This window comes from Cupressus sempervirens, chromosome 8 (assembly GCF_028749045.1).
Source record: "Cupressus sempervirens isolate cs-2001-9-10 chromosome 8, ASM2874904v1, whole genome shotgun sequence".
Taxonomy (NCBI): domain Eukaryota; kingdom Viridiplantae; phylum Streptophyta; class Pinopsida; order Cupressales; family Cupressaceae; genus Cupressus; species Cupressus sempervirens.
This window is the reverse complement of record NC_143125.1, coordinates 283,584,432-283,611,305: the sequence shown is the minus strand read 5'-3', so window position 1 is coordinate 283,611,305 and position 26,874 is coordinate 283,584,432.

The window sequence follows — 26,874 nt, the reverse complement described above, 5'->3', positions numbered from 1 at the left end:
TGGGGTTCAATGGTTTAGGAACGAAGGGAGATCAAATCTCTTAGTGTATATGATACATAATTTTCTTCTACTTTGTGTTTTTAAAGATTAATTTGGATGTTGTTTATGTCTTTGGTGAGCATGAGAATCTCAAGGAGGCAAGCCATATGTGAAATATGGGAAGGGTTGGCCACTTTAGGGGTTTGATTTCTCTATGCATTTTCTATTTTTTGAGGACCAAACTGATGATGGTTGTTATTCCTATTTGTTCAAAAAAAGATTGTTGGTATATTTTATTTAGTATCTTTTTGCAAGAAACTTTTTTGTATTAATGCAAACAAGGATGTGTGATAATTTAAATTTTAGGGTATTGTTTTCATGGATATGGTTATAGGAAAATGAATCATCTATCTTGATAGGTGGCTTTCTTTTCTTGCTCCATGCCAACACCAAATACTATCTTTGAAATTGAGGAATGCACAACTAGTGTTTTAGCTTTAGGAGGTTATTTGTGAGATTCAATATGCTCTCTTGTTAAAATTTTATATTGTGTTGCCTCTGTAACTTTGGTCTAAATTGGGGAGGTTGATAAGGTCATCATGGCCTTTCAATTTTAAACAATCAAGGATATGATTTAGGATAAGGGCAAGCACAATGCCCTACTCTTACCAAAAGTAAATGCTAGGATCCTTGCTAAAGTTATCAAATATTCTAAATATCATGTGGAAGCTACCAAAACATTATGGATAGCTTCATTTTATAGTAAATGAAACAAAAATAAAGATAAATTCCCTTCATGTTTTATAGGCAAGATTCCAAGTTTTCATCTACTTGTAGTAGTTTTCTTTTCATTGTGGTTGTGGTTAGGAATTTTTTCTATTTTTGTATAAGTATTCTTTGTTTTCTAGGTTAAATATTTTAGTGCCTTCAAATGATCTATAGTAATGATTCTCCAATTTTTTTTGAAGATTTGATGTTAAATGTTTAAGGTTTTTCTCAAAATTTGAAGAAATTTGTATAGAATTATAGCGAGCATTTGAAGCTATTTTTGGGTTGTGCTGAAAAATCTAGTGTACTTTGCCTTCATTTTCATAGGTTGTCTATTGATCTCATTTTTAATTTATTAATAATAAAAAATTCATGTTGGATACAATTGATTAATTGTGTGTTGTCTTTGATGTTACACAAATGTCATATCAATTTAGTCAGTGCATGCCAAGCTCATTTGGGCAATGAAGATAGTTTTTTGTGTCTACCAAGCTTTCCTATGTTTGCCTAGTTTAGAAGGCAGTGTTTATTGAGTTCACTAGGGTTTCAAAGGAAATTTTTCTCAAGATGAGTTTTATTTAGGCTCACTTGGTTAATGAAAGAAAAGTTGGATAGAACTAGTGTTAACCAAGCTCACTCGATTACCAAAGGATTTGTGCAAGTATGCAGTGTTAACCAAGTTTTAGTTGGTTAACACAGGAAATCATTTTTGAGTTAGTGTCTACCAAGCTAGGTCGGCTAAAGAAGGATTTTCTTTTATTATCATATTGAGCTTAATTTATTTATCTATTGGTTCTAGCTGACTAGGTAGATGAATTTAAGATATTCTAAGGTTTATTTGAGCTGACCTGACAATGTGAATGATATAAGTATAAGGTCAAGTTGTGAATGTAAAATATGAATGATTGTGTGAATAAATTGAAGATTTGATAATGTGTAGAGGCAGAGAAGGATAAGTAGAATATCCTTGTGGAGATGAAAAGATATATTTAATCAAGAAGGATCAAGTACAAGCCAGAACATAGATCTGTAATAAAAATTATTTAGTTTTTAGAGTTTATTTTTGTACTGACATCTAAGAAATTAGGGATTTATTTTAGTGCTAACCAATTCACCCCTCCCCTCTCAGTTACTCCTCCTATATTTCCAACAATTGGTATTAGAGCTTTTGGTGCTTGTAGAGAAGTTTTCAAGGACCTAAGCTAAAGATAGGGATGTCTTACAAAAGAGAGATTCCCAAGCTGAACAGAGACAATTGTGCATCATGGAAAGGACTAATGTGACTACATTTGGGTAGTATTAGTGATTTAGGTTGCAAATATCTTGATGCTAAATACAAGACTCCCACTGGAACATTATTAGTTGAAGATATTGGTGAAAAGAAGAACTATACCATCATGATGATGGATATTGCTTCTGCTCTCAATTATGCTAAATTTGATGAAGTAAAGGACTATAAAAAAACTCATGAAATGTGGACCAAAATGAAAGATATCTATGGAGGAGATGAAAATGTAAGGGTTATTTTGATCAGATGAGAATGATAGAGGATGAGAACATTGCAAAATATGTGGAAAGAATCGAAGCAAGTGTGAGTACTATTAAGGCATCTAAAGGAGACATTGAAGAGAAAATAGTTGTAAGAAAGGTACTCAAAACTCTTCTTCCTATTTATGCAATTAGAGTATCTATTATTCAAGAGATGAGATGTGATCCAAATTGTAAAATTTCTTTGGATGCTCTAGTTGGAAGATTGACAGATTTTGAGTTAGATAATTTTGATAACTATGTTCCTAGTTCAAAAGTTATTGAGTCTGCATTTGAAGCTCTCACTCAGGAAAAAGGGTAAGAAAACAAAATCCAGGCAATCAGGAAGTGAACAAGAAGAATCAAAAGAAAGTTCAGATGGTGATCTTGAAGTTGTTGAAGCCCTACTTGCAAGAAAATATTCTAAAGGCAGAAGAAAGTACAAAGGTAAAGTTCCTCTTATATAGTTTTCTTTTGAAGAAATTGGTCACATTGTTGCAAGGCGTCCAAAAAAAGAAAACAAAGATGAAAAGAAAAGTAATAAGTTCAAAGGCAAGAAGAATTTCAAGAACTACAAGAATCACAAGGACAAAGGTAAGAAATATTGTTTTATAGCTAAATATTCTAATAACAGTGAAGATGAAATGGTATATATTGCTATAAAGGATGAATCTAATGATGATGAAGATAAGATGACACTTATCTCTCATGTTAGCAAAAATGATACATGGATTATTAATAGTAGCTGCCAAAATCATATGACTAGAGATAAAAAAAAAATTGAGGATATGGAACCTTATGATGGAGGTAGTGTGAGATTTGGAAACAATGAACCTTGTTGCATAAAAGGAGAAGGGCATATCTCATTGACCAATGAACTTGTATGTAATAATGCTTATTGGGTTGAAGGATCAAAGAATAATCTACTAAGTGTGGTACGGTTTTAAAACATTGGATTCAAGATAGAATTCATGAATGGAAAAGCCAAACTACTGGATGGAAAATTAAATCTAGTTGGATCTGGCAAGCAAACAAAAGGTAATCTATTTTATCTTGATCTCAGTGAGTGTTCATGTTTTATTGCTCAAGTGGAAGAAAGCTAGTTATGACACAAAAGACTATGTCATGTAGACTTTGATAATTTGGTTAAGATTAGCAAACATAAGAGAGTAAGAGGTCTTCCTAGTTTGAAGAAACCTAACATAGGTCTATGCAAGAATTGTCAAATTGGTAAGATGGGAAAGACTAGTTTCAGAAGAAAAAACTATCAATCTGAAGAAGTCTTAGAGATTGTGCATATTGACTAATGTGATCCTATTGGAATAGAGAGTTACAATGGAGAAAAGTTTTTAATTCTCTTTGTTGATGATTATTCTAGAATGATGACTATAATGTACTAAAGAGAAAAATTTGAAGCTTTTCAAAAATTCAAGTGGTATCTAGTAAGAGTAGAAAAAAAATTGAAATGAAATTAAAATGTTTGAGATTAGACAGAGGTGGTAAATTCATCTCCAATGATTTCAATAATTTCTACATTGAGAAAGGAATCAAAAGATAGGTATTAGCCCCTAGTACACCTCAGTAGAATAGTATAGTTAAAAGAAGGAATAGATCCATCATGGAATTTGCAAGGACATTGATGATTGAAAAGAATGTTGTTATCAAATACTAGAAGGAAGCTATCAACACTACAGTTCATACCTTGAATAGAGTATAGTTGAAGAAAGAATCAAAATAAACTTCTTATGAACTATGGTATGGCTACAAACCCAATGCAAGTCAATTTAAAGTATTTGATAGAAAATGTTATATCTTGAAAGAATCTAGAAAAGGAAAATTTGATGTAAAAGGCGACGAAGGCATATTTTTAGGATATTCCTACAGAAGTAAAGCATACAAATGTTTGAATCTGTCTACTCATAAAATCATAGAAAGTGCACATTTGAGAATTGATGAGTATGCAAAAAGGAGCGAAGAAGAAAGCAATAAAGAACCAAAGGATTATAGAAGATTCTTTTATTATGAACCTGATAATTTTCCAATCACATCTGAAGGAAATGAGGCTTCACCTCTCGAGTCCCCAAAATCCCCAATAGTTACCTAGTTGGATACAGTGTAACCTAAGTCATAGTTTAAAGGACCTGAGTCACAGTTAAAGGCTCTTGAGCTAGTTGATACTGAGTCTAATGGACTCGAGTCATAGATAGTGGCACCTGAGCCTAACATTGAAGTTCATGATGAAATCAGTGAAAGTCATTTGTTATCCAAAGTGTATGTGTTAGCAAGATATGTCAAAAGGCATCATGCACCTAATCAGATTATTGGAGACAAATCTAATGGAACAATGACATGAAGAAAATTGAAAGGTACATGTTTACATGCTGAATTTGAACCTAGAAATGTTAAAGATGAATTAGACAATGAAACTTGGGTTGAGGCAATGAATGAAGAAATAGAACAAATTGAGAAGAACAAAACTTGGACTCTTGTTCCTAGACCCAAGGATAAAAATGTAATTGGCGCAAAATGGGTGTTTAGAAATAAGTTGAATGGAGATGAAGAAGTTTCAAGAAACAAAGCAAGATTAGTATGTAAAGACTATTCTCAAGAAGAAGGTATTGATTATGGTGAAACTTTTGCTCCTGTTGCAAGATTAGAAGGTGTTAGCACTTTACTAGCATATGCAACACATAGAGATTTAAAGTATATCAAATGGATATTAAATTTGCATTCTTGAATGGAATTCTTGATGAAGAAGTCTACATTGAGCAACCAGAAGGTTTTCTAGATCCTAGCAAGAGAGACATTGTTTTCAAACTACACAAAGCCTTATATGGTCTCACAAAGCTCCTAGAACTTGATATGAAAGACTACATAACTATTTTTTACAGATTGGTTTTCAAAGAACAAATGATAAAAATAGCTTGTATATTAAAGAAGGACTAGACAAGAAGAATGTATTGGTAGAAATATTTGTTGATGAAACTTTATTCATAGGAAATAACGATTTATGCAAAGCATTCTTAGGAGAAATGAGTAAAGAATTTGAAATGTCCATGTTTGGTGAGATAAAGTTCTTTGTTGGATTGTAGATATAATAGAACAAAGATGGTATCTACATCACTCAATCCAAATATATTAAGGACATATTGAATAAATTTAGAACAGAAGATTCAAAACCTGTTGGAACGCCTATGTCTATTGGAAATAAGCATTCCAAAAATGATGATTACAAGGTAGTAGATAAAACCACATACAAATCAATGATTGGAAAGTTGTAGTATATAATGCATACAAGAGTTGATATTGCATTAGCAATTTGTATGGTGGAAAGATACTCACAAAATCCTAGAGAAAGTCGCATGATGGCAATCAAGAGAATCACAAGATATTTGAAAGGTACTATAGAGTATGGCTTATGGTACAAACTTGGAGGCAATTTGGACTTAAAGGTGTTTACTAATGCTGATTGGGTAGGAAGTATTGATGATAGAAAGAGCACTAGTGGTGGAGCATTCTTTCTTGGTAAAAGACTAGTGTCTTGGACAAGCAAAAAGAAAAATTGTACATCTCAATCCACAACAGAGGTAGAATATGTGGTAGCAATAGTTAATTGTTCAAACATTGTTTGGTTCAAACAATTATTGGTAGGGATGTTGATAGAGATCAAGGATCTAGTTTTTATATACTATGATAACACAAGTGCAATCAATATATCAAAGAACTAAGTGATGCATTCCAAAACAAACCACATTGCTATAAAATATCACTTAAGAGAATCAGTGCAAGACAAAGAAGTCAGATTGGAATATGTGAACAGAAAGGAATAGATTGTAGACATATTCACCAAGTCATTACCTTAGAATGCATTTTTGTATCTAAGATGTAAGCTAGGGGTCATTTCCCTATCTAAAGCTCACGAAATAAAGTTTACCGATGCATTAACTAGAGCATGTTGAAGATCAATTACTTGATGCAAAATTGACAAGGGCTCATTGCAAATGAATCAGTATTTGAGGTACATTGATATTAATAGTCTTACTATCTTTGACATGTGTTGTCCAAGAGGGATAAGTTTGTAGTTGTCATATCTCATATAAAATTTATCTAAGAAGGAGAATTTTTACAGTAAGAAGGAGAAGTTTGAGAAGTTTTTTGATAGAGGGAGAAATTTGAAGGTAGGAAAGAGTTCACCTTGATAGAGGGAGTTCTCATGGATGAGAATTAGAATGAAACTAAGGATATGTTCCTTAACTTTATTTTTTCTCTAAAAATTTCATTGTGCTATGACATGTTGTGTTGCCATCAATGCCAAAGAGGGAGATTGTTGGATACAATTGATTAATTGTGTGTTATCTTTGATATTACACAAATGTCATATTAGTTTCAATCAGTGCATGCTTAGCTCACTTGGTCAATGAAGACAATTTTCTATATCTACTAAGTGTTTATGTGTTCGCCTACTTCAAAAGGCAGTGTCTAACGAGTTCACTTGGGCATCGAAGGAAAGTTTGTTGAAGATGAGTGTTAATTGGGCTCACTCAGTTAATGAAAGAAAAGTTGGATGGAACCAATATTAACTAAGCTCACTCAGTTACCAAAGGATTTGTGTGAGTATGTAGTGTTAACTAAGTTTCATTTGGTTAACATAAGAAATTGTTTTTGAGTTAGTGTTTACTAAGCTAGGTTGGCTAACAAAGGATTTTCTTGTTTTGGCATATTAAGCTTAATTGATTTATCTATTGGTTATAGCCAATTGAGAAGATGAATTTAAGTTATTCTAAGTTTTATTTGAGCCGACTTGACAATGTGAATGATATAAGGTCAAGTTGTGAATGTAAAATATGAATGGGTGTGTGAATGAATTGAAGATTTGATAATGAGTAGAGGGAGAGAAGGATAACTAGAATATCCTTGTGGAGTTAAAAAGATATATTCGATTAGGAAGGATGAAGTACAAGCCAAAAAAGAGTTTTGTAATTAGGAGTATTCAGCTTTTAGAGTTTATTTTTGTACTAACATCTAAGGGATCTAGGATTTATTTTAGTGGTAACTAATTCACCCCTCCCCTCTCAGTTACTCCTCTTATATTTCCAACATTTCAATCATTACTCCTCTTATACTCCCCTTTCAATGTATTTCATCACAAGATATGTCCCTAGGGACCTAGGAACCCTAGGGACCCATTTGGTTAGTTAGAATGCATCAAAAGGGGTCATTGGTTAACCTATGACCCCTTTTGATGTATTTCATGACAATATTATATTTAATAATAATAATATATTACCATATATATTAGTATATATAATAATAATAATCATAGATATTACTATATATGATGATAATAATATAATATTACTATATATAATAATTATAATAATATATTATTACTATATATCGTAATAATAATAATAATCATAATCATAATCATATATAATAATAATAGTTAATGATAATAGTCAAAATCATATTTAATAACAATAAAGCCAATATTTGTTAAATTTTGGTTTTCCTCCAATATTTGGGTGGTTTTCCTCCAAATTTTCAAAATTTCAAAAATTTGGGCTACCACTTTTTGAGTACCCAATTTCATATAGGGTATCCATTCTAGTATCAGATACTCAATTTTAAATAGTGTACCTGATTAGGCTTGGTATTTACCAAACCTATTTACTCAACTCAAAAAACATTTTTGAGAAAGGTTTCACTGACATTCAAACTTTGAGTATTCATTTGACAATATTATTTTCATCAAAATTCAATGAAATGAAAAGGGTTTTTTTTTTTTTGCACTCTCAAGATTCCTTCGATATAATTGCTATCAAATTCTAAGTTTGATAAGTATTTATTAGTTAATTTTTAATGAAGATGACTGTAAAGTGTTGATTGACATACTGATTGAAAAATAACTATAACTTTCAAATGGTATAATATTTTGAAATCCAAAAGTTGTTTCACATTCTATGCTTTGCCTAGTATAAGGAAAAAATAATTAATTTGGTAAAGTTTCCAATTAGTTAAGGTGATCATACACAAGAGTTTTTTATTCTGGAAAAGTTATAGTAGAAAAATCATATCTAATTATTTATTTGTACTAAAAATACCAAAATTATATACATCACATCTGTGAATGAGTCTACTTTTTATATCTATAATTGTATTAAAAAAATATTATTATCATTTGATTTTGATTAAGGTGGTGAAACATACACCTACTTTTTTTTTTCCCTAATTTTTTTGTAGTATTGCATTAAAATCAAAACTTTTTACCAATCAAATAATTTTTTCTTTAGATAAGGCCTAGTAATTTAGAAACTATATTCAATTTCCTACAAATTATTTTCTTAAAAATTTTTGATATAAAGTGCAGAATCACTTTAAAATTATGTGTCAAGTTGACATAACCCTAATTTGTTGGCTTTTCACTACCACTTAAGGCCATAGTTTGGTTGACCATGATCCTGCACATACCCTTATGGATTTCTTCATGAGAGATTTCTTTGCTAAGAAGCTCATAATTATAGTTGGAGCTCTTTTTGGGAATAATGTTCTTGCACTTAGCCCTTAGATTTTTGGCCTCAAAGGAATCTTTAGATGTAAGAAGATTTTGATAATTAGGAAAGAAGGTCCTCATAATATCCTTAGGGCTAGTGATCTAAGTGTCATTATCCATGAGTCTTTCAGTGGACTCATTGATCTACTTATGTTTAGCAAGGTTGAAGAATTTTTTTGATCCTCTATGCCCATGTTGGAGCTAATTGGCCTACAATGTGACAATGGCACCTTTGGTTTTGAAATTTTGATGTTTTCAAAGTGAATCTCTATCTTTAGAGACATAGATTGCTAAGTTGGTGTCAAAGGGGTTAGACTATATATGCTTTTTTGCCAAGAGAAGATCAACAGTAAGTTTTTTTTCTAGAAATATGTAATCCTTAGCATTTTTCTGCCAAATAGTTTGGAGTAGATTGTGCCAAGCATAAATATTTTGGTTCCATCTATCAATATGGTAGCAATAACTGGGGTTAGTCTTTTTAATGATACCAATCAGGTTGACTCCCAAGAGGATATCTTCATCTTGCAAAAGACTAGTATTAAGGATGAATTTTGCATTCATAGGTTTATTATGAGTCATGTTATTAATTCTAATGCTGATAGATATGGGACTATGGTTAGATAAAGTAGTAGGGGAAACCATGACAAAGTTACACTTGACAATTAAGGGAAAAAGAGAAATAGTTTTTGTTAGCATAAAATCTGTCAAGCCTAGAGTATATTCTAGAAAAACTAGTTTGTGAATTGCACCAAGTATACCAAAGCCCTTATTGGAGGATGTCCCACCATTAAGTGGGTCAAAAGAAACTTTTTTTTGAAACAATCTATTCCACTTAAGCTTTTCTTGGTCTTTCCAAGAGAAAGGATTACAACTGCTTTTATCAATTTGAGATTCAATCATGTTAAAGTCCCCTCCTAAGACCCACAGAATGTTAGGAAGAGTTGAGATCCAATCCCAAAGCTCAATTCTTTCTTTGTATTCATTAGAATCATATATAGAAAAAATTGGACTATCATAAAATCTTGGTACCTGATACTAACCCAAACTGCCCTATTGCACAGAGATATCCTAGAATCAAAAATTTGGTTTGCCCATTTAGGGCTAATGAGAATACCAACACCACCCCTACCTCTTGGGTGATTCATGTGAAATTTAATAGCATCCTTCCATATATAACTGAGATTCATATCTAACATGAATCCAATAGCTTTAAGCTCTTGCATCACGAAAATATTTAACAATTAACTTTTTGTTAGGGGACTCAAGACCCCTTATACTCCATGAAGTACAATTCATGGGGAAAATAATTAGATAGGGGAACAAGTATGGTCACCGTTAGATGGTGTCAATAGAGTATCTTGATTCTCTCTATTATTTTTAGTCCCTTGGTTTTTGTTTTTGGAACTCAAAGGGCACCCTCTTATTTTTGGTATGGTCATCTTGTTAATATTCACAAGATTATCATCCTTCAACTGGAGTGATCTTACCACCTCCATATTAAAAAAAAATAGAGTCATCAGGTGAAACCTTGGTTGGTTTTTTCAAAGGTTCACTTTGAACAACAATATCACCCGTTGCAGAGATATTTTCAAAAATATATTCATCATCAATTTCCTTAAACATTTTTGTGGGGTGTTACATTTACATCATGGAAAAGGTATTATGACTATTTGGATCCAAGTTTTTAGAGAATGGTGTTTACATGTTAATGGAAATGTTGGAGTTGCTCAGAATATCACAAGTTACTAGGGTCATAGTATCCACATTGGTGGGGGAAATGGAGGAGCTACCAGCGATAGGTTGCTAAGCATTCTTATGCCTCCTCTTGGTAAACTTTTTAATCATGGAATGAAATCCCTCATTATCAATATTAATAGCATAATTGTGTGTGGCTAAGGGGGTAATTTAAGGGTTCTAGCTAGGAATAACATATTGGGTGGGTAAGGAAATGGGGTTAACTGGCTATGATTTTTTCAACTCTAGGGTTTCTCCCTTATTCATAGTTTCAATCGATTGTTCAACTTTTTTTATAGTAGCTTATTTTTTAGCTAAGATGGGACAATTCTTTCTTAAGTGGCCTTCCCACTTACATAGAAAGCACATGTTAAGGCTGCCAAGGAATTATAAAGGACATGATAAATTTTCATTTTCAATATGTAGATTGAGAGAGGTTGGAATGTCTATTATAGGTTTTAAAGATATCAAAGCTCTAGCATCCATGTACAGGATGAGCCTTGACAATTCATCCATTCTAACAACCTTCCCTAGGGGCTATAAGAGTTGTCAGGGGAAATTCCATAAGAAGGGAGGAACTCATTTAATTAACAACCATCAAGGAGAAGAGAGTGCCAAAACTTCTTCATGAATGGCTTCTAGAGACCAAGCTAGGGCTCAGAAGGAGGTGGCACCCATATAGCAGTATTTCCTTTAGAGAAATTTGTCCTGTGCATTAGGATTCATAAAGAATAAAACAAAGAAACCCCTCTATATTTGTCAACAAAATGAAATATGATAACCCATTTTAAGATTCCAAAAATTATAAAACTAGTCATCCATAAATTTTTGATTCAAACATTGTTTAACCTCAACAAAAACAAAGAAAATATTGATTTCCTTCAATCTAAATTTTCCCTTAGAGATTTCACTATTAGGGGAAATGGAGAGAGGCATCGAAGTCATGCCAATATCCTTACCGAATTTGCTATCCCCATGTTGATCTTGGATGTTGAATCTCACCCTAGCTATAATGGGTGTCAAAGGAGAAGCCACGACAGTTGAAAATGTCTTTTGCATGACAATCACTTTAGGAAAAATAGAGTCAAAAAGAGAAACACCATTAATGACAGCAGAGAGATTGCTTTTAATGGCAGAGTAGTTGTTTGTCACATCACATTAGGGAGAGTTATTAAATCCCATTTAATTTGGCTTAAGAGAGTTTGACACAAGCCCGATTGGAGCCTGTATAGAAGGAGGACAGTTGGAGGCTAACATATGAAAAATATAAGAAAAAAAACCTTTCTCCAGTGTATTAGAAGAAATGACCACACCTGGTAGCTAGAGAGAGGGAGTGAAGTTTGAGAAGACCATCAGCAATCACTAGTAGGGAAACATCGAAGAAACCTATACCTCTTGATATAGAATTTAAAGAATGGAGTAAAATATATAACTAATATGTGCATTTATATGGTTTAAACTATATATATACATATATATACATATATGTATATATAGATATATGTATATGTATATATATGTATATGTATATATGTATATATACATATATGTATATATAGTATATGTATATTTGTATATATACACATATATACATATACTATATATACATATATACATATATGTATATATATGCATATATATATGTATATATGTATATACATGTATACATGTATGTATATACATATATATACATACATCTATGTATATACATATATATGTATATACATATATGTATGTATATATATAGAATGGAGTAAAATATATAATTAATATGTGCATTTATATGATTTAAACTATGGGTAAGTGCACCAAGTTGTGGTGCCAAAAGTATATGTGTGTGTGTGTGTGTGTGTGTGTGTGTGTGTGTGTGTATACATATATATATGTATATGTATATATATTTATATACGTATGTATATATATATATATATATATATATATATATATATAATGGAGTAAAATGTATAACTAATATGTGCATTTATATGATTTAAACTATGGGTAAGTGCACCAAGTTGTGGTGTCAAATGAGGGGTATAAGTGGCCACTTTTTTCATTTTTTTATTTTTTGTTTTCTAAAATCAACAATTTTTTAACTTCAACAAGAATTTGAAGATAGTTATGCTAATTTTTTTGACATATGACAAAAATAAAAGTTGTAGTCCTTTGAATCTAGTTTCTAAAATACTATTATTTTTTCAAAATAGTTTAGTTTTAGATCTTCAAAAAAGGGATCCACAGAAAGTGGTACTATTTTTTTAGAAAAACCATAACATAGTGCAAAGTGTGGCCTCCTCAAAATTTTTACTTCAAGAAAATAAAATCTTTAATCACTCTAGTCAAAACTTATCTAACACTGTCTAGTCAAAAGTTATCTAACACTGTGTAGTTTATCCTTGATTTTTTAGGTAATTTTATAATGTGTATTTTTTTTTGTAATTTTTTAATTGGACACATCCCAATAATGTGAAATATCTATGTGCTTCCCCTACTAATGATTGAAAACTAATCTAAAATCAAAACTTCTTTATTTCAAAGTGTGTAGAATGGAGTATAGTTTCTAAAATACTAAGTTGTTGTGAAATTCGTTGAATGAGCTAAAATCTACAACCCAACTAGTGCACGTTGGTTTTGATAGAAAATGGACGTACATTCAAAATAAATTATAGTTCAAAGGCTTGAAATAGTTCAAATTTGAAATAATTTATATAATTATATAGCAAAAACAAAGATCTACAATGTCATGTAACCTGATTTTATGGATGCTCAACCATAAGGAAACTTGAAGGAGAGCACACAAGAAAAATCAATTATTTTTTGTATGTTTACTACAAAACACATCTCAAACTAGTTTAGAGAGTCCAAACCTTTGGGTTGGATCCCCAAGGAAAACCAAGCCTCAAGCTTGGTAGAATACAAAGCTTTAAATAGTGCATGTGCTCTATAGCGCACTCATGCTATTTAAAGAATTTTCAAATTTAGGCTTACATAGTGCATACACACTATAGTTTGCACACACTTTGTAAGCCTAAATTTTAATAGAGAGGGAATGAGAGAGGGAGAGTGAGTATAGAATGAGAGAGATTAGAGGATGGGGAGAGAGTAGGTTATGGGAGAGGATGGGATTAGGAAAGAGAGAGAGGGATAAATAGAGATAGAGTAGGGGATGGGAGAAGGTGGGATAGGGAGAGAGGGACATATACAAGGAGAGAGATAGAGAAAGAGTAGGGGATGGTAGAGGGAGAGAGGGAGAGTAGGGGATGGGAGAGGGAGAGTAAGGGATGAGGGATGGATAGAGTGAGAGAGAGGGAGAGTAGGAGATGGGAGAGAGAGAGAGAGAGAGAGAGAGAGAGAGAGAGAGAGAGAGAGAGAGAGAGAGAGAGAGATGTGTGAGAAATATATAGTAAAATAAAGGAGTGGGAGAGAGATTTAGCTAGAGAAATATGGAGATCAAGATCAAGATAGATACATGAAAAAAAAAAATTTTAAAAAAAAAAAAAATATATATATATATATATATATATAGAGAGAGAGAGAGAGAGAGGATGGGGGAGAGAGGGAGAGAGATGAGGATGGGAGAGGGTGAGATAGGGAGAGAGAGATTTTCTACATAGTGGGGGAGAGAGAGAGAGAGAGTAGGGGATGGGAGAAGGTGGAATAGGGAGAGATAGATTTTTCACATAGTAGGGGAGGGAGGGAGGTAGGGAGAGAGGGGGAGAGAGAGAGGGGGGGGGGATGGGAGAGGGTGGGATGGAGAGAGAGAGAGAGGGGGGGGGGGGGGATGGGAGAGGGTGGGATAGGGAGAGATAGATTTTTCACATAATGTGTATGAACTATAGTGCATGTATGCTTCATAGTGTGTATACGCTATAATACACACTATATCAAAACACCAAAAAATAGTTGTAATGAAAATTTAGGTCCCTACTGACCCAGATTCTATTTTTTTATGTTGTCTATTTTTCTATTCTGATAGGAAAACATGAGTTTCATGCTGTTGGAAGTTAGCAAACATCATATTCAATCATTGGGTACACTATTTGAAGGCTTTTTGAACATTCTTTCATTCTACTGGAAGATAGAAAACACCAAATTCAATCATTGGATACACTATTTGAAGACCTTTTGAACATATTTTCATGCTATTGAAAGCTAGAAAACATAAAATTTGATCTTCGGATACACTATTTGAAGCCTTTTTGAAAATTATTGTTGACATTACAATCACATTTGTTATTAGTGGCATGCACTTATTTATATTGTAAGTATCTATCAAGCATATTGTATAGTTAACAATGTTAACCAAGAATTTTGGTATCTATCAAGTTCTATAGTTGCTACCAATTCCAAGAGACAATATTTAGTTCACATTAAGTAGTTACTACCATGGTGATGATCACCAGTTGAAATCGAGCATCTTAGTGTATCCATAATTCCTCAGTGCAAACCAAGTTGTGCAGTGCTTATCAAGTTCATAGTTGACATGATTTGAGTCTAGTGTTGACTAAGCCACTTAGTGTTAACCAAGTGGATCAATTTATACTAAGTTCATAGTGATAGCATTTATCGTGCCATGTATTATGGACCAAGTTATTCAGTTCATATGACAAGTTTTACAGTATTTGCCAAGTCACTAGTGCAGACCAAGTTCAAGACTACTTGGAAGTGATCAGTATGGATTGGGCTTTATGTCTACCAAGTGCATGACAATGTCAAGCATTAATAATGGATGCTAACTATCAAAACCTCACCAAGCTACTCTTCATAACTTGAGTTTCTACACTTTGGCCGACTTTGTGATTTTTATGTAAAATTGTATTGAGGCCTAATTTTTAATTTTGGAATTGGATTGGTACATATGTAATGTATTGTATCACATCCAATATATGGTATGGAAGTAATGAAATAAGAAAATAAGAGGAGAAGAGAAAATTACAAAGGCTACAATAGTATAAGGAACAACAAAGATTTATCTACCACAACAAGGTGATTACTACATTCAAAGGAATCTTATTCAGCAACCCAAGTTGCAAATCAGAGATCAACTACTATTTCATCCTAACAAGTGGATCAATCAAATCCTTTCACAACGTAGACTTAATAGTCTTTTGTAAATCTTTTTACAGAGTACATACTTCATTTTATGTTTGTAAATCCTTTTGCAAGGTGGACCTATCAGTCCTTATTGCTTCTAATAAGGTAGATCATCAAAAGTGATCATTGTAATCCTTAATAGGCAAACTTTATAATAAAGTACTAAAGCTTGTGGCTATCATCCCCACCCTATTTTTACTTTCTATTTGGAAAGGTTTTGGGTCACCAAAGTGTGTGTCGACAGTGTTATGCATGCTTTAATGTTTTTAGTTTCTCATGCATGCAATTAGATCAGAATACACATGAAGGATTAATTGCTAATTAAGGATTAAGTTTTATTGGTTACTAGTTCACCCCTCCCCTCTTAGTAACTTAGTCAATAAGAAAATTTCCAAAAATTAGTATCAAAGCATTGTGGTTCTCAAAAAAGAAGCTTAACAATTTGAGCAAAGATAAAAGGCTATGGAGGTATTCAGACTTGACAAGGCTATTGACAATGAGAAACTGGTGTTAGAAATATAGATGAAGTAATTGAAAGGGGGGAAGAATCAATTACCACAAAAATAAATCCATAGATTCTTCAGATGTCTTAAATTTAGTTACTGTCATCACTCGATAGCCATAAAAAAAAATGTTGTAAATCAGTAGATATACTATTAACTTATTAAACATTCATAAAGATTTGACATGCATGCATAAAAGAAACAACATGAACACAAGAGACACCAAATTTAACATGGAAACCCAATATGGGAAAGCCACCAAGTAACTAGCTACTAATTTTCACTCTTCTAAAGTGAGCTCTGTTAGGAGCCAACCTGGTTAAAGGTTACAAAACACACTATTAGGTGTGACCTTGTTAGAAGATTTAATCACCCTGCTAGGAGTGGCCTTCCTAGAGGACTTTAGAACAATTCAATAGAACTATCACCTTGTTAGAGGATTTACAAAATGGCTATTAAACCAACTCAGTTAAGAGATTTAAAAATCACTTCTACGATGGTGAGAAAGTAACAATGAGTAGAGCTAAATGAGATGTAACTAAATTGTTGATACATATCTCTATTCTGCTTTACTAGATCCTCTCTGATCGAATATAATATTGCTACTCCTCAAGGATATTTGATCCTTCTTCAAAATTTTCTCACACCTTATTCACAATCAATACACTTTCATGCTCACTCATTACACACTTATTGATACATTTGAATTCAGAACTTGAGCTTTTATTTATACCTTACAAATTTGTCAAGTTAGCTCAATTACAAGTTCTAATTACTAATAATCATTACACTAGTCAGCTACATTCATTACATAAAACAATTAAGCTTTATTTCCTAAAATAATGAAATCCTCCATTGGCCAACCTAGCTCGGTAAACAAAGCTCCAAAATTGACTTTCACTGTTAACCAACTAAAGCTTGGTAAACACTGTGAACTCTGTAAAATCATTTGGAGACTAAGTGAACTCGATAAGAACTAATCTTCCTTCACTGACCTTGTGAGCTCAGTAGAAACTAACTTTCCTTTGTTAACCTTTGGAGCTTGGTTAACACTAAATTCTATCTCAAAATCCTTTGATGCCCGAGTGAGCTCAGTAAAAACTGTCTTCATAGTGTAGAATATAGGAACACTCAATAGACTCTATAATTATCTTTGTTGACCAACTGAACTTGGTAGACTCTATCTGATAACTAATATGAAATTTGTGTAACATCAAAGACAACGCACAATTAAACAATTGTATCCAAAAATCTCCTTGTTTGACATTAATAGTAACACAAAATGTCATAGCAGAATGAAATTTGAAAATAAGTCTTTTTCTGATAGAAAAATTCCTCCTCTTAGATTCTATGCCACAAACTTCTCAAATATAGTAACCTCCCTCTATGAAGGAATTACATAGAAAAATCTCCCTCTTATACATTCAAATTTTAGAAATATGATAGTATACTCTCCCTCTTTGATAACACATGCCAAAGATAGCTCATACCAAATAAGTAACAATGTACCTTGAGCACTGATTCATATGCAATGTTTCCATAACTATGCTACATTAACTAATAGATCTTTAACTTGGTTCATGTTGATGCATCACTAAAACTTCATTTTAGTGAACTTCAGATAGGGGAATGACCCCTAAGTTACCTCTTAGATACAAGAATGCATCCTTAGGTAATGGCTTAGTGAATATGTCAGCAATTTGTTTTCTTGTGTGGACGTATTCCAATCTGATCTCATCATCTTGCACCAATTCTCTAACAAAATGATATTTTATTGCAATGTGTTTGGTTTTGGAAAGCATCACTAGATTTTTAGATATGTTGATTGCACTTGTATTATCACAAAACATAACAATTGGTTCTTTGATTTCCACTATCATGCCTTCCAATAACTATTTAAACCAAACAATATTAGAATAGTTTACTACTACAACAATATATTATGCTTCTGTTGTAGATTGGCATGTCCAATTTTTCTTTTTACTTGTCCAAGAAACCAACCTCTTTCCAAGAAATAATGTTCCACCACTTGTACTTCTCTTGTCATCAATGTTTCCGACCCAATCAGCATTGGTAAACACTTTCAAGTCTAGATTACCTCCAAATTTGTACCATAATCTATACTATTTAGTGCCCTTAAAGTATCTCACAATCCTTTTGATTGCCATCATGTGATTTTCTCTTGGTTTTGCTGAAAATCTTGCTACAACACCAACTGCAAGAGCAATATTAGGCATTGTATGAACTACATATTGCAACTTTTCATTCATAGATCTATACAATGTATGGTTTATGTTCTTTGATTCATCCTCCTTGGTAAGCTTTAGTCATGTACACATGGGTGTCCCAAATGGTTTACAATCTTCCATACCAAACTTTTTGGGTATGTCCTTAATATATTTAGATTGAGTGATGTACATACCATTCTCATTTTGCTGAATTTGAAGACCAAAAAAGAATTTTATCTCACCAAACATAGACATTTCAAATTCCTTGTTCATTTGTTCTGAAAATTCTTTGCACAGGTCATCATTCCCTATAAACAAAGTATCATCCACAAATTCTTTTTCCAAGACAATCTTGTTATCTATTCCTTCCTTGATATACAAGCTATTGTTATCATTAGTTGTCTAAAAATCAATCTGAATAAGATAGTTATGCAATCTTTCATACCATGCTCTAGGGGCTTGTTTTAGACCATACAATGCTTTGTGTAATTTGCAGACCATGTCCTTCTTGTTTGGATCAACAAAACCTTTAGGTTGTTCAATGTAGACTTCTTCATCCAACATACCATAGAGAAATATAGATTTGACATCCATTTGATATACCTTAAATCTTTTGTCTACGGCATATGCAAGTAAGGTCCTAACACCTTCCAATCTTGCAACAGGAGCAAAAGTCTCTCCATAGTCTATTCCTTCTTCTTGAGAGTAACCTTTACATACTAGTCTAGCTTTGTTTCATGATACCTTACCATTCACATTTAACTTATTTCTAAAAACCCACTTAGTTCCAATCACAGTTTTATCTTTAGGCCTACGTACAAGAGTCCATGTTTTGTTCTTCTCTATTTTCTCTATCTCTTTATTCATAGCTTCAATCCAAATTTAATTTTCTAATGCATCTTTGACATTTCTAGGTTCAAAATCAGCAAGTAAACAAGTACCTTTTAACTTACTTCTTGTCATAGTACCTTTAGATTTATCTCCAATAATCTAATCTAATGCATGATGTCTCCTGACATACTTAGCTAATACAAGCTCTTTGCCTTTTGATCGCATTGCACGATCATCCCCTTGCACTTCAACTTCAGGTTCTGGCTATTTTGTTTACTACTTGCATCCTTCAAACTTGGTAGACACTAGTTCAGTAGCATCTGAATGAGAGTCAGGTTCCTGCAACTCAGTTTGAACTTCTTGCAACTCGTTACTAAAGACTCAGGAGTAGAAGATTGTTGATTAATAGATGTAATTGGTACTATATTAGGTTCAATGAAAACAAATCTCCTATAATCTTTTAGTTCCTTATTCTTTCTTCTTTAGTTATCTCTGCAAACTCATCAACTTTAACATGTGCACTTTCTATGACTTTATAAGTAGACAAATTCAAACATTTGTATGCCTTACTCTTGCAAGAATATCCCAAAAATATACCTTCATCACCCTTCATATCAAATTTTTCTTTTCTAGATTCTTTCAAATTGTAACATTTACTTCCAAATACTTTTAGGTAACTTACATTAGGTTTATAGCCATACCATAACTCATAGGGAGTTTTGAATGAGTCTTCCTTTAGTTGTACATGATTCAAGGTATGAATTGCAGTGCTGATAGCTTCCTTCTAGTGTTTGATAGCAATATTCTTTTCAATCATTAGAGTCTTTGCATAGTCCATGATAGATCTATTCCTCCTTTAATCTATTCCAATTTTCTTGAGAGTTTTAGGTGTTGATACCTATCTTTTGATTCTCCTTTCAATGCAAAAGTTGTTGAACTCATGAGAGATGAATTCACCACCTTTGTTTGACCTCAAGCATTTCGGTCTTTTCCCTGTTTCCTTTTCTACTATGGCCAAATACAATTTGAACTTCTCAAATGCTTCTAATTTTTTCCTCAGATACATGATAGTCATTATTCTAGAGTAGTCATCAACAAAAAAATTGAAGAATGTTTATCTAGTATAACTTTCAATTCCAATGGGTCCACATAAATTAGTATGCACAATTTCTAAAATTTCTTCAAACTGATAGTTCTTACTTTTAAGGCTAGTCTTTCCCATCTTACTAATCTAACAATTCTTGCATTGACTAACCTCAGGTTTCTTTATACTAGGAATGCCTCTTACTTTCTTGAATTTTCTTATATTCACCAGATTATCAAAATTCACATGACATAACCTTCTATGTCATAACAAAATTTCTTCAACTTGAGCAATAAAACATGAACATTCATCAAGTTCAAGATAGAACAAGTTACCTTTTGTCTATATGCCCAATCCAATTAGCTTTCATTTGTCTTCAAGTAGTCTTTCTTTTCCTTGCATGAATTCCACTTTGAATCTAGTGTTGATTAGCTATGCCACACTCAAAAAAATTTGTTTTAGACCTCCAACCCAATAGGCATTATCACATACAAGCTCTTTGGTTAGTGAGATTCTTCCTTTTCATTTTATGCAACAAGGTTCATTATTACCAAACCTCACACTACCACCATCATAGTCTTCAAAATTTTCAATCTTACTTTTATCACTAGTCATATGATGAGAGCAACCACTATCTATGATCCATGTATCAGTTTTTCTCACATGAGATATAACTGCTATCTTATCTTCCTCATCATTATCAAATTCATCTTTCATAGCAATGTAAACAATTTTATTTTCACTATTGTCAAAATCTTTAGAATCTTTAGCCATGAAACATGTTTTCTTACCTTTTTCCCTGAATGATTTGAAATCTATCTTGCCATTCCATTTGTGACCTTTCTTTTCATCCTTGTTTTTCTTCTTTGGGAACCTAGCAGCAATATGACCAATTTCCTCACATGAAAAATAGATTAGAGGAACTTTACTTTTATATTTTCCTTTACCTCTAGAATATTTCCTTGCTAGTAATGCTTTAACCACCTCAAGATGATTGTCAAAACTTTGTTTTGATTCATCCTTACTTTCTAATTGAGATTCCTTTATCTTTTTGCCTTTTTCTTTGAGTGAATGCTTGACTTCAAATGCTGATTCAATGTTCTGAGAAGCTGAAACATAGTTGTCATAGTTGTCTAGCTCAAATTTAGTCAATCTTTCTACTATGGCTTCTAAATCTATCTTCACATATTCTTTCCTAAACTGCAGAAACTCTAATTGCATAAATGGGTAGCAATGTTCTAAGTATTTTACTTATAACTGTTTCCTCCTTGATATCTCCTCCAAAAGCTTTGATTGCACTTACACTAGCTTTATCTCTTTCAACATACTTGGAAATGTTCTCATCCTCTCTCATCCTCATCTAATCAAATTATCCTCTTAAACTTTCTACTTTGGCTCTCCTCACATTTTCATCAGCTCCATAGATATCTTTCAACTTGTTCCACATTTCAAAGGCATTTTTGCAGTCCTTGACATCATCAAATTCTTCATAGCTTAGGGAAAATGCAATGTATATCATCATGGTGTTATGAGTCTTCTTCTCAGCAATGTCATTGATAGATAGTGTACTCGAAGCAGTCACGTATTCTTCATCAAGATATTTCAATCCAGTATCTCCAATGGAAGGTAGATGGAGTCTCATGAGACCTTGCCATGCTGAAAAGTTATCCCTATCAAGCTTTGGAATTTCCCTCTTCTAAGACATCTTGACCTTTAACTTAGATCCTTGAAATCCTTCATGCAAGTACCAAAAGCTCTGATATCAATTGTTGGAAATATAGACAAAGTAACTGAGAGGGGGTGGGGGGTGAATCAATTACCGCAAAAAAAAATCCACAGATCCTTCAGATGTCTTAAAATTAGTTATTGCAGTCACTTGGTAGCCACACATAAAAATGTTATAACTTCATAGATATACTGTTAACGTATGAAGTATTCATAGAGATTTGACATGCATGCATAAAAGAAATAACATGAACACAAGAGACGCCAAATTTAATGTGAAAATCCAATGTGGATAAACCACCAAGTAACTAGCTACTGATTTTCACTCTTTTGAAGTGAGCTCTATTAGGAGCCAACCCAGTTAAAGGTTACAAAATACACTGTTAGATTGATCTTGTTAGAGGATTTAATCACCCTGCTAGGAGTGGCCTTACTAGAGAAATTTAGAAAAATTCAATAGAACTGTCACCTTGTTAGAGGATCTACAAAATGGTTGTTAAACCAACTCGGTTAAGAGATTTATAAATCACTGCTACAATGGTGAGAAAGTAACAATGAGTAGACCTAAATGAGATGCAACTGAATTGCCGATACAGATCAAATGTAACTATTTTTCTCCTCAAGGATATTTGATCCTTCTTTATAATCAATACACTTGCATGCTTGCTCATTACACACTCATTGATACATTTGAATTCACAACTCAAACCTTTTATTTATACCTTACAAATTTGTCAAGTTGACTCAATTACAAGTTACAATTACCAATAATCATTACACCAGTCGGCTACATTCATTACATAAAAAAATTAAGCTTTATTTTCTAAAATAATGAAATCCTTCACTGGCTGACCCAACTCAGTAAACACATCTTTAGAAATGATTTTTAGTGTTAACCAACTAAAGCTTGGTAAACACTGCAAACTCTGCAAAATCCTTTGGAGAACAAGTGAACTCGGTAAGAACTGATCTTCCTTCACTAACCTTGTGAGTTCAGTAGAAGCTAACTTTCCTTTGTTAACTTTTGGACCTTGGTTAACACTAACTTCTGTCTCAGAATCCTTTGACACCCAAGTGAGCTTTGTAAAAAATGTCTCCATAGTTTAGAATATAGTAATGCTCGGTAGACTCTGTAATTCTCTTTGCTGACCAACTAAATTTGGTAGACTCCATCTAATAACTGATATGACATTTGTGTAATGTCAAAGACAACACACAATTAAACAATTGTATCCAACAACTAGATTTGGAATTGGCTATTGGACAACTCAAGAAAGAAAAGTAGCAACTCTCTCAATCCCTAAAAAGAAGAAAAGATTTTGCAATTCCTATGAATGATCAACTCTACATTAAAGAAACAATTGAAGAGATTCATTCAGAAAGTAATTTAGATGAATCCCATGATACAATCAAGGACTTATTGAAAAAGAATAGCTCACTTCAAGAAGAAGTAAAAAAACTAAGAAGAGAATAAGAAATTCAGTTAGTAAGATTATGTGAAGTCATGGAAGAGAAAAATAGGATAAAAGAAGAGATAGAAGGAAAGAACAATGAAATTCAACACCTATCCCTTCAACAAGTAGACTTCATTGATCACCTCACCAATGCAAATGAAGAAATTGTGAATCTAAGATCAGAGAATGAAAGATTACAAAATGATCTAAATATTAAAAGGAAAACCAATAAGAGGATGATGAAATCTCAAGAAGACATGAATTAGTTGAATGAGAAAATTCATTTGAGACATAAGGGAAAAGTAGGAATTGGATATAAAGAAGAAGGTGAATCATGCAATCAATGAGCTCAAAAGAATCAAAGACCTACTTGTAGTAACTATGGTAAGATAGGTCATACATCAAACAAATTTTTGGGGAGTAATGGGAAAGCTAAATTCAATGAAAAGTAATACAATTGCAATCAACATAGTCATAGGGCTAATGAGTGCAAAGAGAAACCAAATTTTGTTGGAAAATGTCACAAATGTAAGATGCATCGGACAAATCCTCATATTGAAAAACTAAGATATTGAACCCATTAGAGAAAATTGTAAAAGCTATATTTGGTTGGGACTATAACACTTGGTGGAGATGTCATTACTATGGAGAATTTGGACACATTGGAATGAATTGTGTGAAACAGCACATGAGGAAAAGGGATACTTCCAAAAGATGTTTCATTTATATAGAACTTGGTCATCTTGCCAAGAACTATATAAATAATGGAAGAATTGAAGATGAAAAGAAGGAAAAAGCTGATAAAATAAAAAAGAATATTAGACAACAATGGGTTTCAAAATCTATTGAGAATGCAAGTTTGAGCACTAATGAAGATGTCACTCAAGAATTGGGTGACTCAAGCATTTCTGCTTGATTTCTCAAAAGAGAATTGGAACTAGATTCTAAAGAAGACATGTCACATTAGTTCTAGCTAGCAGAATAAAAAATCCAAATCAGCATTCAAGATGCAAAGGGATCACTGAGTAAAAGATGTCAATCTTTACTAAGTATGGTTGGGTTGAAGACCCTATCGAGAAAGGTTGGGAGTAACTAAGTTTTGTGTGGTTATTGAGTAAAAAATGACTCTACTAAGCATTCAAAGAAAGTGAAGTGGATGATAGTCTGTCATTTGAGTGAACAATTGTACCAAAGCATTTATGGCAATCCAAAAGAGAATTTTGTTAAAAGGGTAAAACTGAAGTCATTTCTCACTGTGAATATTTGAGAGCTATCTGTGTAGAGTGACTTCTAGAGAATTCAAATGATTCAAAAAAATTATTGAAGATTTTTGTGTTGTTGAAAACCCTATCGAGTAGAAATGGCATTCAGAAGTGACAAATTAAAGAAAGGATTAGATATGTTAGTTTGAGGAGTGGAGTGGAAGGCACCATATTTTAAGCTAAGTCCTACCATCATAAAATCCCTAGATCTAAGTGGAGCTTAGTCACAAATTCCACCAAAGGTACTATTAATCAATGATATCCATTCAAATTTCAAGTGTGCGATTTAGGAAATTGAAACATTGGAGATGTATGAATCTTTGAAAGAGTTATATATTAATGGTGTGTTGAAATTGAAACATCAACATCTTGAAACAAAAGGTTTAACTCATATTCTACATATGCCATAGGATTTTCGAATTAAATGAATAAGATTTTTCCTTAGTCATGTGCACAATGGTTAGTTGTGGTTGGAACAACCTATTTTGATAACCAAGAAGATGATCCACAGGATCACTAGTCATTCTATGTTGGACAAAATGAAAAAAACCAAAACCCTAGGGTGGGTCAAACTTGAGAAGAAAACCCTTGTCAAGTGGGATGGAAGTGGAATAAAGATCAGTTGTGTCATAAAAATGGAATTTAAGTTCATAATACATGTCATCACTCAAAAGATTTATAGTTTGGGCATACTTAACAATGTGTCATGTGAAGCAATAGATTTAGTATTCAAAGTGGTCAAGGATAACCTATCACTTGACCTTGTCGAGTTGTTGTTGAGCTAGTTCAAAAAGAACATGGAGAGTATAAGAACTTCCAAGAACAATCATTGTAAGTTTTGTTCACTTTTGACTTGTCTATTTTTCTATGTTCAAAAGTTTTTCCCATCTAAAGGTATAGTAGTATGGAGGAAAGGTGTACCCATTCTTTATCAGATTAATGAGTATATAGCTGAAATGGTAGAGAACTATGAAAGTATTATGGACAATTACGTTGATGCATTCGAAGAGAAGATGAATAATAGATTTAGAATACCAAAGAAACTAGTTGATCAATACAAAAATGATGTCTGTTCTATGGTTTATAGTGACAAAGTATATATTCAGGTAGTTAAACCAAGGATAGTATGGGTAAAACCTCTTGGATATGAGGTAAACATAGATGAAACCAAGGACATAATTGAGGCACTAATTAATGAGCCTATTGATCCTAAAGCTACATACTTTGACACTTATGATGAGGCAAAGGCTAGAATAGAAGTTGAAATCAAACTTCCTTAGGTAGTCAACAAAGGAAAGAAGAGAATTGCCAAACTGAAAACGAGTTCCACTCTTCTATTAACTGAAGGAAATAGAGATGATATTGAGGATGAAGAAGTAGAAGATGAAGAAAAATTAGAGGAAGAAGAGCCATTGAAGAAGAAAGGTAAGGTAATTATTACCAAACTTGTCAAACCATCTACTGCTGTGTTTACTAGAAGATCATCTAGGAAGAAAGTATATCAAGAAGGAGGAGATGTAATCTTTAAGAGGCCTCCACTCACCTTCCAAGAAAGGATGAAAAATTTAAAGTCAGGATCTAACATAATTAATTTCAAGGCACTGAAGTATGAGACTAGGACTATAGAAGAGCAGAAGGAAATAGAGGACTTGATAATAACTAAAATGGGTAAATGGAAGTGTTCTCGAGACCAACTTTCTTAGTAGATTCCTAATGTTCTAATGGAAAAGATCGAGCCAAGATAGGAGAATGCAATGAAAACTACCAAAGATATATATGAGAAGACCCTGAGGCAACTCATGCCAAGTTTAAATGAGAAGGAGGTAAAATAATCTTTGAAGAAGAATGAAGAAAAACTCACCTTGAGATTCAACACTTGTCTTATACTATTGATTGACATTGAGCATGCAGTTGTGAAGAATTATATAAACACATGGAAGACTATTTATGTTCTTCACAAGCCAAGTGATTTTGTAGTTAGTGTAAGTGACAAGGATGATAATGAGAAATAAAAAGATGAAGAAGTTACAGATTTTGATAATATAGTGATGAGGAAGAGGAACAAGGATAGGAAGCTACTAAGGAAGATTTACCAGATATTCAAGACACTGAGGAGACCAACCCAGAGAAAA